The sequence below is a fragment of the Egretta garzetta genome, unplaced genomic scaffold (genome assembly GCF_000687185.1).
Source record: "Egretta garzetta isolate BGI_Z169 unplaced genomic scaffold, ASM68718v1 scaffold161, whole genome shotgun sequence".
NCBI classification, from domain to species: Eukaryota; Metazoa; Chordata; class Aves; order Pelecaniformes; family Ardeidae; genus Egretta; species Egretta garzetta.
The window spans coordinates 3,113,174-3,127,210 of record NW_009258754.1 but is presented as its reverse complement, the minus strand read 5'-3'; the positions used below and the strand labels follow the sequence as shown (position 1 = coordinate 3,127,210).

Here is a 14,037-nt window from a genome sequence, read left to right as displayed (position 1 = left end):
GTTGCCCAACTGCCCCTTCTGCCCTTCTCCACTGGCCTATTTTATCCACCTGTTGTATTTTGTATGAGACACACATTGCTTGGGATGAAGTACACCCCAGCATCTTTTATTCTACTGTACCCATCACGCTGGAGCCTCAGGAGACTTTTTAAATGCTACCATACTAAATAACACATGCTCATTCAAGATTTCCATTGCTTACAATTCCTACGTTCTCAGCTGGGACCTATCACAGTAGTTTTCTGTATGGGTGTTTAGTATTAGACTAAATAATAAAGTTCTTTAGTTAGCAACTAAATTGATTCAAAGCATCTTCTGCATCACATTGCAGCCTTCTTCAAAGTTTCACCATATTGAGAGGGCGACAGAACTGATGACTCTCCTACTTAAATTTACACTAATTGTGCTGAGCTGTTTAAGACAATAAATATTTGCCTACATTGCTCATATCACTGTTACACATTTTCTCAACTGCTTCAGTTTCAATTACCCAGAGCCTCCAACACATGCAGATTCCCTCAAACCAAGTGAAAAAATGGCAGCAGCACGTCATTTAAATTTTAATGCAATTGTATACAAGCTAATGATCTCTAGGGGAGATCCGCAAACGACAGACCTGACTCATCACTTCGTTGCTCTGTTTTGATATTAACAGAATTACACCGGAATAAATCTGGAGCAATGAAGTTTCAATTAGGCTCAATATAATGAATTTGATCCCATCAGTTTAGTACCATTTATATTTTCAATTTCTTGAAAGTGACTTTTTTCTTAAGTACCATAATCTTTATCAGCAGAAAATGGGTACCAGAGACGATATGAGTTACTTTCACACTGAATTTAGGATGCGTCATTGTTCCTGGTATGCAAACAGACCTGATGCATTCTAAAGCGGTCATTGCGACCACCAATGCACTCTCGTACCACCAGCAAAGCACACTGGGCTGCCTTTACTCACCAGCGCTCAGCTATTCTCATCACAAGCTCCTGTTACCATCTTCCAACCTTGGCAAAGCTCTCTCTGAAATTTCACACTGCTGTGCCACCGCCTACAACCGGCACTTCCAGCATGCTGCCTTACAAACGGTCTGCTCATTTTGTAAGAAACAGAGTGTGGAAAGACGATTTCCATATTGCGCATTCCTACAGCCACTGTATGTGATGTGTTATCATACCCTGAGCCTCTGAAGCACCAGCATAAAACCGACTGATGGGAAGGGAGATGTGAGGGGGTACGTGGGCTAGGGAGAGCGGTTTGTCACTGAAGTGACTTTTCCTGTTCCTGGGTGTGTGGTGGGTTTCTAACAGGATGACAAACATTAAAACCCACCAAAAAAAATCTGGAATATCACATGGAATTACTAGAATCTGATCGCTAATTTAAGTTTTGTTCACACCGAATTTCTTCACCTCCAGGGCGGCATCATTGGGCAAAACTTTTCTGTACTTGGTCCTGCTGGATGCATGGACAGTGGAAGCCTTCTCCAAGCTGTCTTCTCTGGCCTGAACAGCTGAAAGAGGAGGTGACAGTTGTGGTGGAACCTGCTGCCATTCTCCATCCACCCATAATCATCCTCCTCACAATGCTGCTTAATGTATTTGGAGAACTAGGCCTGCATGCAGCAGCATACCACTCATGGCTTCTTCCCTGTCCTCCTCCAGCTCACCAGATCCAGCTAACACATTTTCTCTGGGCCATGATTTGACGCCTCTTTCCCCAATGGCACTTGCTTACTGTTCCAACAAATTCAGACACAAAGGGGAGGCCAGAAAGAAGAGACATGGGGGGCTTTTCCCCCAGCCCTCTCCTCCCCACACACCTCCCAGTTTCACACTTGGTCCTTCTGTCCTCGTGCTTTGTGTTATCCACTCGCGGATTTATGACCACCATCTGCACAGGACGTCACTGACGTCAAAGAAGATGAGGAGAAAACCAAGTGCAGCTGAACCACTGAGCAGTGTGGCTGCACTCTGGAAGGAACTATAAAGCACCATGGTGGGTCTGGGTTTATTGCTTCTTACTGACTCATTATCAAATACGCTGTCCATAAACAGCCTTCCCCAGTTCCCTCTGCCCCCAGCTGCCAGCTGGCTAATGCTGTTCACAGGTGTAAATGAAAGCATCATTTGGCCTGCAGAAAAGCTATTATGAACAAAGATTTATCTAGATTTTCAGATCCCAAAGTCAATCTGTGAGGCTGGCAATTAAAAAATTGCATCTGGGAACAACAAAGCAAAACTGAGCAATCTACTCACCTCTTTAATGCATGTGCATGCCTTATTTCTGCAGGAAAGGGAATCCCATCAACCCACTAATACAGCTGATTTCAAATAAAAAACTAGAATGAAAGCAATTGGATACGTGCTAAAATCCTTATGACAATTTCTATGTGTTTGTGTTCTCATATTCATGAAGAGATCCAGGTAGTAGCTCGAAGTACTGACCTCAATAGTATGTGTGTGTGTATATACATGTATATATATAAAATGCATACATACACACACATGCACAAGAACATTAAAAGGTATGAATAAGAGGGAAACATGTGAACCACCCTCTCCTCCTTCCTACACACATACTTTTTTATTTTAGTGGCAGTAACACACCACGGAGTTTAGTGATACAAAACAGTTATTTCCATTTGATTTTAGATTTAAACAAAGGAAAAGAGACAAAAGAGATGAAGCTACAAGCTGGAATTAGTATTAGTCTACTTATATTAAGAGCAATGCTGTGATTAATAGCACAGAAAAATATTTCTAGAATTCTACAATTTGGGCAGATGTACAAGAAGTGTTTAGTACAAAATCTAAACTAAATTCGAGATGGTTCAGCTACAAGAGGGTACATTTTCTTATCTAGGCATTAGTAAATGCAGGTTAAGGTTTTCAAGAATGAGTGAGTTTATGCAAGCCCGTACTTAGATACCATAATAAATGGCTTGATGCATTACAGTGCCAAGCAAGCAGCAGAGCTTAGTGAAGACCGTAAGGCCATTTCCAGCCCAAAAAAGGGGATGGTATTTTTTGTCAACTTTTTCTTTGATATTTTATTTACAGTTTGGGATATGACAATTTCAAAATTACATATTAAGTTTCTCGATTGGGAAGAATTTGGGGGGGGGTTGCTTTTTGAGTTTTGTTTTTTTGTTTGTTTGTTTGCTTTTTAATTAGTGGAACATCAATTTGATGCTAAATTTCCGTTTAGTTTTAATATATTCTGAACAGACTCCTTTACTATCAGTCTCATGTTTTGAACACTCATTTTTATCTTTTTCTTAATATGATTACAAAAAGAAAAAGTGAGACACAAATGTCAGTCCCATTTTACGCTTGTGTGGCATGTATAAACATATATATTATTTTTATTCATATATATATATATATGTAAAAAAACCTCTACTATGACTATTTTATTTTCAACCAAATCTTCTAACTCTCTTATTTTCTCCTCTTATCAGCCATCTCCTTCCCTTTCCTCTGTGCTCCTACTCTCAAAAAAGTGTCACTCAGTGAACTGAGGTTTAAAAATGCGGGTGTAAATATCAGGCAGAGCATATTTTACTTTTTTTTTAATCTAAAATCTAAGTGACATTAGTGCAACAGATGCAATGCTAAATTATCAAAACAAATTCTTTAACTCAGTACTTAATCTAAAGTACCAACCCCCAAAATATTAAAAGCACATTCAGCATTACAGACAGCACAAAAGAATGCTTCCCACCGAATTCCTTCTGCCCCCTGACGACTCAGCCTTTTTCACTCCACCAGCATTGTCAGCAAAGCCAAAGGGAATTTTGCCAGGGTAAATACTGCTAAATGTGGTCCCCCATCTATAGATATTTCACTTTTCCCCTATTACCAAGCCAGTTCTGGTGTCAATCTGCCTGTCAGATGAAATGGATTCTCTTTTTTTTTTTCCAAAGACTCACAGTTCTGAGATAAACACTGACCCCTTGGGCATAAGAATATGCCCATGCCATTTTGATGTCTTGGCTATTTCTTAACTTATTTCTTAAGTTAATCACGTAAACAGTGACTGAGTAAAAAGCTACACACAGCTTCCCAAAATCATCCTTTGTAGGGGTGGGAACAGGCACCCAGGCCCAGGCCAGTCTTCCCAGGGAGAGTTCAGTTTAACCCATCCTCTAAACCCATCACGAGGTGGCTGTTTACTGTGGTTATGCTTTTAGTCCCCTGTCCAGGAGGAAAGACCAAGATGCTTGTTTTAAATCTTATTCAACCATACATAGAAGCAAAACCGCAAACCCCAAAAAGCCTGTAGTCAAGCAGTAGGGGCAAAAAAACTTAAGAGTTTAGGCTAACCTTTTCTACCCGTGTATTCCATTTCCCAAAGTGCTGATACTTGTTTTGCATCTCCTTCTTGTCCTTTAAAAAAATAAATAAATGAATCAGGAAACCTTCTTCAAAAAGTGGGGTTAACAAATAAAGGAAGATGCTTTCCTTCAGAGTTGTGAGACAGGAGCAGTCAAACAATACCAAAGCAGAGACACGAAGACCCAGGGTACCGCAGCAATGAGAAACAGGCTGACTTCATCCTTCCAAGCATCTCCCAGCTCAAGAGACAACGAGGAGAGAGGGGCAGTGACCATCCAGAGCACTTTCCCGGGAACTCCAAAGTGCAGCTCTCGAGTGTGCTGCTGACTCGGTACGTCCACGCTGCTCGCGATGGAGCGGGGACCGAGAGCCCTCTGTCATCTGCACCTCCTTTGCAGACATTCCCAGGACTGCAGGCTGGGAGGGAGGCAGGGAATGCTCCCTCCTGCCGATCCCCCACCGGGGAAGACTGGGAAAGCAGGAGATTAAGGAAAATGTTACCAATGGAAAAAGACAAAAGTAACATGGGAATGGCAAGTGCTACACCAAGATCAGTGGGAAAATGTCAAATGAACTAAGGGAAAAGAAAAATAAAGGCTTCTTTCCTCTCTCTTGTGTTACAGTTTAGTGCATTGTTTTCAATACAAACCTTATAACATCATCTCTGTTATTAATGACATATTTGTATGTTGATGTCATGCATTTCATATTCCAAATGAAATCTTTTTATAATATATACTTTAAATTTATTTACTAACGCAAAATCAGGATTCTGGGGATTGTATATTAAGGATCCTAATACCAACTGAAATATTTATTTCACCATCTCTACGGTAACTTTCCAGCTTAGTAAAAAAGGGTAATGTTTTCATATTATTTGCTTTATTGGTGCACCTTCCAAAGACAAAAGCAGGACTGTGTATTATTCATCACTGCCTTTCCCCTGTTAGGTAACATCAATTAAAACTGACTTTCCAGGACATTCTTCCCTTTAAAACATCAAAGCCAGACGACAATTGTTCAAAACTGCTGGACCTCTCTCCCATACAGCTTTGAACAAGAACTTCTATGCTTGAGCAGAAGCAAACTTCATAGAGAATGACTTAGAGCATTGCTTGAAGATCCCACAGCAGAGCGAAAGTCAACCCTTGGGGCAAAAGCAGACCGCAGCTCTTGTGTGCAGATCTGCAGGATGAACTAGGACTCAGCACACTGCGTTTGCAACCTGCCAGCACAATGTGATGACATGCCCAATAAAAATGTTCCATCTACTTGTTTCTTAGATGCATCACATTTTTTAGGAGTCAGTTGTGCATAATACTTCTCATTTCATCAAATTCATGCTTGGGATGATCCACATGGATTTAGCAATTACCACCGACAGAAAAGGTCACAAAATTTTGCCTGTTCCAAAACCATCTGTTCCTATTCTGTGCTCAGCAGTCACAGCAGGGCTGAATCCGTGCTTTTAAATATGTAAAGCTCTATTAATTTTATGTGCATTTTTCCTTATGGGCTTTGGCCAATTTTGATGAAAGATACAGCCTCGGCGATTCAAACATAGACGTCCCACGAAAAAAAATTTTTTTTGAGGCTATTTAGAATATCTAAATGAAATCTCTTACTCTTGGGAAGTACTTTATGGAGACATCCTGGTTACAGAATTTTGTTAATGGAAAACCATTTTCAAAGTCCTGAAATGAGAACAAGATCCCAAATAATAACACATGGACTAAAAAACCCCCACAAATCTAGGAAGTTCAAAAGGTTCAGTTGCCTGTTAATCACGAAACAAGAACATAGAACAGACCAGAGTTGTCTTCATACACAACTTCCGCCCTCTGGTCACTACCATACCTCTTTTAAAGGCCTGCTCTGAAATTGTCTCCATAAATTCCATTTCCAAAAGCTATGCACCTAACTTTTAAAAATACTTTTTCTTCATAATAGCAAGGTGCTTGCAATGTTCGCACTAAGATATTAATATGCATGGACATCTTCCTCTTTCCAGGTTTTGCTGGGCTCTTGGCAGCAGTGGTGCAGTTCTTCCCCAAGCTACCAGAGTTAAACCATACCACTTCCCACAAGAATTCTGTGTAAGTTGCGCTCTGCAGACATAACACAGTGCATGATCTTAACCCTGCAGAGCCTCAGTAAAGCCCTACCTACCACAACATCAAACCAGGTGTTTGGGAAGCTCTGCTCAAAAGAAGTTAAAAGTAAGAGCTGTTATCAGAAATTCAAATAATGATTCCCCTAAGCGCCACAAACAATTCACGATGCTGGATAGTCAGTATTTTCTCAAAACGTAACAACCACCACGTCCCCTCTGCATCTACCATTTGTGAGAATTTAAAATATCGCTTCAAAAACCTGAAGGTCATCTGGTAAGAGCAAAATAGCACTGTTCATGTCATGTCAGAACACTTTAAATCTCATGCAAGTCTTTAACCTTGGCTTTCAGAAATAAGAAGGTAAGTTTCTAGTTGCACCTATGTGACTCCAATCTCTCCAGCAGGAAAAGGCTATTTATCACCGCTCAGCTATGAGCTTTCTGCAGCACAGGGAGCCCCAGCTGGGCAGCAGTGCCAGCTGCCTTTGTCAGAGAGCCATGGCTCCATTCCCAAAAGTACCAGCCAACCTCAGCAGGTTAAGAGCCATGCTACATTCTTCACTGGGATGTGGTCTGCGATGTAAATGAAGTTGCTCTCTAAGTTTGCCTTCAGAAAGCACTCTCAGGAACCCAGATCAGCCATTTCCTCCTTGAAACCTCTCATTCCCAGAAGGAAAGAGAAAAAACTAAGCTTCCCTAGCAGTAAGTGTCTGCCAAGAAATGTTAAGTGTTCCCATCCAAACCCTCCTCCCTTTTCTTAAGCTTTTCATTTCTTGCTGTATTATAAATCACTCTGGGGAAATACCATGGACTCTGAAAGTTTAAGTTATGTTCCTAAGTGGTAAACCATCAAGTTTTACTAGCCTCTTTAAAATAAAATAGTGTGTTCTATCTGCAGAAGCAAATTATATATTGCTTTTTCTATATTAATTATATGTTACACGGATTAAGGGCCATAGTAACAGGAAGTTAAACTAGCCCTTATTACGGAAAACTGCTACAGCTGAAACAGAACAAATACCACAAGGGTTGAACAAAGCTTTGGGGAACGCATCAAAATGCTATGCAAAGATTAGTTCACTTGGCTCCAAAATGGCTTGTCAAATAACAGCAAGATATTCTTTTTATATTCGATTATAAGGGCATCTGACCTGTGGTCAGACAACAGGCAGTACCTTTCAAAACGCTGGAGCTCTGGTACAAGACAGCAGGTACACTTTCTCCCCTGCAAGAGCTTCTCCTACACATACATCCTCCACTTTTGGCCTGTGAGTATTCAGTCCTTTATTAACAATCTCCTCATCAAATCTTTTGTTCCAGGAAGGTCACTGTAGGTCAAGAATAATGCATTTAAATGCTTTCAAAGTATTTATAGAAAGATGTTGTAGAAAGGAAGGCATAGTTTAAGTACAACAGAGACCATGCATCATTAATGGGAGCTTCCGCAGAAACTGAGCATTTTGACAGGACACCAGCCTGAGTTCCTAAACTGGCAGAGATGCAAACAGAAGTACCAGCCAGCAGTAAATTCTTTCACCTGGCATCAGCTCACGGACTGGTTTTCTTTACCACTAAAGGACAGTTCACACAAACTTCAGTTTCCCGTAAGTGGTGACAGAAATTGGGAAAATAACATGAAAGGCATGGGACAGAGCGTGGCACGTTCACTCAGGTCCTGTGATTGTTTTATTTGAACTTCAGCAAATCTTCAGGTATCTAACTTTGGATATCAGAGGCATAATGAAAATGCACTGAGAAGTTATTGCTCACATCTGTATGGAGAACAAAATACAGCATCATCAACTTGCATCTAATTAACAAAAAAAAAAAAAATCAGAGATGGAAATTATCATCTTGCATCACTTGAAGATTGTGGGCATCTGGTGGGGGTTGGTTAGCCAGGGCCTACAAAACACTACAAACATCGTTATTTCAACACTGTAAAAAGAACCGCAGTGGTTTTGGGGGAATCTGGAGGCTTTGTGAATACCAAACCACTGCACACGTGAAAACATGGCAGTCACAGAGGACTTATCCCTAGCTCTGACACATTTCCTACGTGACATTGGCCAAACCACTCAGGTTAGTGGAACCGAGTTAGCTCCCCTGCATGTATGTACGGAGAGGAGCTGCATTCATCCCGCTGCACAGCAACATCGAGCCATTTCTGAACTGACATATTTTGTGTTGCACTTAGACCTGACATGTCCCTGGGCGGCCTTCTGCTTTGGAATTTAGAGGAGTGCTACATCGCTTTGCTGTGTCTTGAAGGCATTTTGTAAGAGAACATTTAAATGTAGGCTTCCGTCTATGCCCTCTGTTTCAACTGCTGAAGCAGCAGAGATCCAGCTCAAGAGGCTGAGCTAGATGCAATGTTTGTCTTGCCACGGCTCATGTTTGGAATGTGCTGGACGTGAGATGTGGCAAAAACTGGCAGACAGCCCTGCCAAATGTTGTGTGTGTGTAATACAGGCCCAAATAGCTGAGAAATCCCCCTGTGCAAATGAAAGGCCACAAGTCCGTATTTATCACAATAAACTCAGCTGACATGAAACAGGTCCGGAGGCTTGGCCAGAAGCAAAGACCTTCACAGAACCACACAAGGAGTTTGGTGGATCTTTTGCCCAACACAGGGACCAGAGAAGCCACTCCAGCCCAAAGGGGAACGGGTATTTGCCTTTAGCATTGGTTGGTATAGGCAAGCCAAGAGCCACGTGCCGAGGAGGCAAGCCTGCTCCGCCTCCCGGGGCTCGGTGCGGGTCCTTTGGCTGATAAATTATAACAGCACAGAGATGGGCAAATGACAACACGGGAGGGGTACTAGTCTTTACACCCCAATTTTGTTTTTAAACACAATTTTCACTATACAAAGCCACATTTTAATGAATGAAAAATCTTGTCCTTCTAATTTTAGCGGGGTTTTTTTGCAGAAAATTTACACTGTGGCAGAGCAATATAGTGTAAGAGATTCAGGCAGGAGACAAGCACAGCTTGGAGTGGGCCTCTGTCCTGTTAGCAACATTTGACAATACATTGCCATTATCAGTCTCCCTCATGGGGAAAAAAAACCCAAAACATTTCCTTTCTGAAGCACGTATGTTAAAGACCAATATCCAAAGACTTTTAGGTTCCCCTACTGCTATTACTGAGAAAGGAAAGTAAAAAGCAAGTCATTAAAAGGAGGTGACCTTTCTGCCAGACTGGCTTCCATTACAGCAGTTTTCACACAGTGAGAAAAATCTCTAAAGATATTAACAGAATGAGCACTTGCAGTGCCTCCTCCATGAAATGAAGTTTGCTCACTTAAAAACAAAACCAAGGAAAGAAGTTCTGAAAAGAAACCAGCTGTGCCACTCGGGAGGCACTTAATGCATTAAGTCGCATGTTTGTTTCCTTCTTTTTACCAATAAATATGAGTGGCTGAGATCCCAATACTCTTGTATTTTTCAAGAATATAGAAGGGAGATGCTACAAAATCCAAGCTGGATAAGTGAACTGTAATATCTGATTGCCACTTGAAGAGCTGGAGAGTTTACTATGTTTATCCTGAGGGGCCGTTCATGGGGGTTACACACAACACACCTTACTGGGACAGAAGCGAGATGCCCACGGTGACCACACCGCAGAACCACCTCGTTCTGCACAGAGGGAGGGAGCAAGGGCTTTGGGAATGCCCCAGGGTGTGAACCCCGGGAACACCCCGCTCCCCACCTCCTCCAGCAACGCAGGTGCCCTCCCTGCCCGTCCTGCTGCAGAGCGGCAATGGAAAGCTGGGAACGGCAACCACAAACCACCACAGCTTCTCTCACTGCAAGTTTCTCTAGCCTAAAGCTTCACCTTCACTTACACTCAATCACACCTCATGAATACTCTCTTCATATTTTACCTTTCAACAAGCCAGTGGCAGCCACTGTCTAAATTATTTACCAATGGTGCCCCATTGCTCTGTCAGCATCGCTGCCTTTGATTCACAATCACCAAATATATATTAAAAAAAAAAAAAAACCAAAAAGACCCCAACAAACCCCTAAAAAGAAGAAATTATGTTACTCCCTTGCCAGCACCAAGAGCTAGCCCGAGTGCTGCTGGCAAAGTTTTCAGTGCTAACTTAGTAGCAAAAATGCCTGTCAAATTAATTATTCATATGATGAATACCCTCCTTAGTTTGGTTTATCAAGACAAGCTGGAAAGAATCACAGTGGCTCTTCGTGCAGGCAGGAATGATGTTGGAGCGCCCCAGTTAGGATGTGCCCAGCCTAATTCCGTTATTAAACCATTCAGGCTTGAGGAGCGAAGCTAGGCGTCACTCATTCCACTTAGGCAGACTTAAGTGCCTGAAAAAAAATCTCTTCCTTCAGCAGCTTTCAGCATATTTGAATCCTAGGCGTCACTCATTCCACATAGGCAGACTTAAGTGCCTGAAAAAAAATCTCTTCCTTCAGCAGCTTTCAGCATATTTGAATAAAACTGACTGTGAAATATACTGAGAGCAAATGAAAGGCCACAAGTCCGTATTTATCACAATAAACTCAGCTGACATGAAACAGGTCCGGAGGCTTGGCCAGAAGCAAAGACCTTCACAGAACCACACAAGGAGTTTGGTGGATCTTTTGCCCAACACAGGGACCAGAGAAGCCACTCCAGCCCAAAGGGGAACGGGTATTTGCCTTTAGCATTGGTTGGTATAGGCAAGCCAAGAGCCACGTGCCGAGGAGGCAAGCCTGCTCCGCCTCCCGGGGCTCGGTGCGGGTCCTTTGGCTGATAAATTATAACAGCACAGAGATGGGCAAATGACAACACGGGAGGGGTACTAGTCTTTACACCCCAATTTTGTTTTTAAACACAATTTTCACTATACAAAGCCACATTTTAATGAATGAAAAATCTTGTCCTTCTAATTTTAGCGGGGTTTTTTTGCAGAAAATTTACACTGTGGCAGAGCAATATAGTGTAAGAGATTCAGGCAGGAGACAAGCACAGCTTGGAGTGGGCCTCTGTCCTGTTAGCAACATTTGACAATACATTGCCATTATCAGTCTCCCTCATGGGGAAAAAAAACCCAAAACATTTCCTTTCTGAAGCACGTATGTTAAAGACCAATATCCAAAGACTTTTAGGTTCCCCTACTGCTATTACTGAGAAAGGAAAGTAAAAAGCAAGTCATTAAAAGGAGGTGACCTTTCTGCCAGACTGGCTTCCATTACAGCAGTTTTCACACAGTGAGAAAAATCTCTAAAGATATTAACAGAATGAGCACTTGCAGTGCCTCCTCCATGAAATGAAGTTTGCTCACTTAAAAACAAAACCAAGGAAAGAAGTTCTGAAAAGAAACCAGCTGTGCCACTCGGGAGGCACTTAATGCATTAAGTCGCATGTTTGTTTCCTTCTTTTTACCAATAAATATGAGTGGCTGAGATCCCAAAACTCTTGTATTTTTCAAGAATATAGAAGGGAGATGCTACAAAATCCAAGCTGGATAAGTGAACTGTAATATCTGATTGCCACTTGAAGAGCTGGAGAGTTTACTATGTTTATCCTGAGGGGCCGTTCATGGGGGTTACACACAACACACCTTACTGGGACAGAAGCGAGATGCCCACGGTGACCACACCGCAGAACCACCTCGTTCTGCACAGAGGGAGGGAGCAAGGGCTTTGGGAATGCCCCAGGGTGTGAACCCCGGGAACACCCCGCTCCCCACCTCCTCCAGCAACGCAGGTGCCCTCCCTGCCCGTCCTGCTGCAGAGCGGCAATGGAAAGCTGGGAACGGCAACCACAAACCACCACAGCTTCTCTCACTGCAAGTTTCTCTAGCCTAAAGCTTCACCTTCACTTACACTCAATCACACCTCATGAATACTCTCTTCATATTTTACCTTTCAACAAGCCAGTGGCAGGCAAAAAAAAAAAAACCAAAAAGACCCCAACAAACCCCTAAAAAGAAGAAATTATGTTACTCCCTTGCCAGCACCAAGAGCTAGCCCGAGTGCTGCTGGCAAAGTTTTCAGTGCTAACTTAGTAGCAAAAATGCCTGTCAAATTAATTATTCATATGATGAATACCCTCCTTAGTTTGGTTTATCAAGACAAGCTGGAAAGAATCACAGTGGCTCTTCGTGCAGGCAGGAATGATGTTGGAGCGCCCCAGTTAGGATGTGCCCAGCCTAATTCCGTTATTAAACCATTCAGGCTTGAGGAGCGAAGCTAGGCGTCACTCATTCCACTTAGGCAGACTTAAGTGCCTGAAAAAAAATCTCTTCCTTCAGCAGCTTTCAGCATATTTGAATAAAACTGACTGTGAAATATACTGAGAGCATAACAGATGGCTTGTTCTGAAACCAGGCAGCAAAACATGTCAAGGGGATGGACACAGAAAGTGTCTTTCAGCTGTGAATTATGGAGCGTGAGTCAAAGGCAGAGCTCAGCCATACCCCTAGCTCCTTCCAGTTTGTAACAAGAAGAAAAACACAGCCTTTAATTTCTCAGATCCGCTGTAAAATGAAATTCCTAATCCAGTTTCCTAGTACAGAACCATTACACTGTCGTATATGGTAAATGAATGGATTACATTAGTACACTTTTGTTTCTAACATTCATATGCAATAATTCAACATTTAAGCCTGATTTAAGATTGACTGAATTTAGCTTGGGAACAGAGGTTAAAAGAACCTACACCACACAACACGTTAAAATGAAAGCAGTAATGGGGAGATGGTTGTAACGCTCAGCACGAAGAGCAACTGCTTAGGAGATGATACAATTTTGGAAATAAAAGTGGTCTAAGATAAATATCAGAAATGAGCTGTGGAATAACCTCCCGAGGCAGAGTACGGAAGTTTCATCATTTGGTTCTTGTATAATAGGAAGGGTTGGGAGGAGATAAAACGATTCAGCCCAGAACAACTAAGTCTTCTGGCAGATGAACAGAAGACATTTGAGAGAGAGAAAAGGAAAAATAGGACTAGGTCATTGAATTTCATATCTTGCTACGGTCAATAATGTGATATAGACTTCCATTAACTGATCAAGCCTTATCTTAGAGCAGCCCAAGTTTCCTTCCCTTGTAACAAGCATTAGGAAGAATAGAAAAGTGTCAGATGTAACATTTGTAATTAGATTGGACAACCTGGTAAACAAAATTAGCAAAAAATTTTGCTTTTCCATCCTCTTTCATCATTCAAACAGGCACTGGAAAATGAAACAAAATATAGCAAATATACAGCTATAATGTAAACAGAAGTATCATCTGACCTGCAGGAAAGTTACTCTGCATTTCCACAGTGAACTTTCGGTTGGCTTCTGTTCAAAGTCCATTTAATTTAAACTGTTTCTTAAATGATCACTGATGAACAGTGGAACCTACCAAAACACATCAACTTTTGAATTAATTTATTTTTTACTTTTAATTTACTCTTGCTGAAAAAATGTACCCGCAATTACCATGGAGCAATGCAAAAACGTGCCTTTAGAGCAGGTTTCACATTGCATCGGTGCTGGTTTGCAGTGCCTGAGCACGCTCCGACGGGAGTACAGGTAAGGGCGCCGCGGCGAGGGCAGGGCAGGGCAGGCGACGCAGGGCTACCTGGA

The 14,037-nt window shown here is 42.0% G+C and overlaps 1 protein-coding gene across 1 annotated transcript in view; it reads right to left on the bottom strand.

Annotated features, from left to right (window-relative positions):
- SPSB4 (splA/ryanodine receptor domain and SOCS box containing 4) overlaps positions 1-14,037 on the bottom strand; it is a 70,953-nt gene that overhangs the window by 10,153 nt on the left and 46,763 nt on the right. The gene's annotated exons all lie outside the window — the stretch shown is intronic.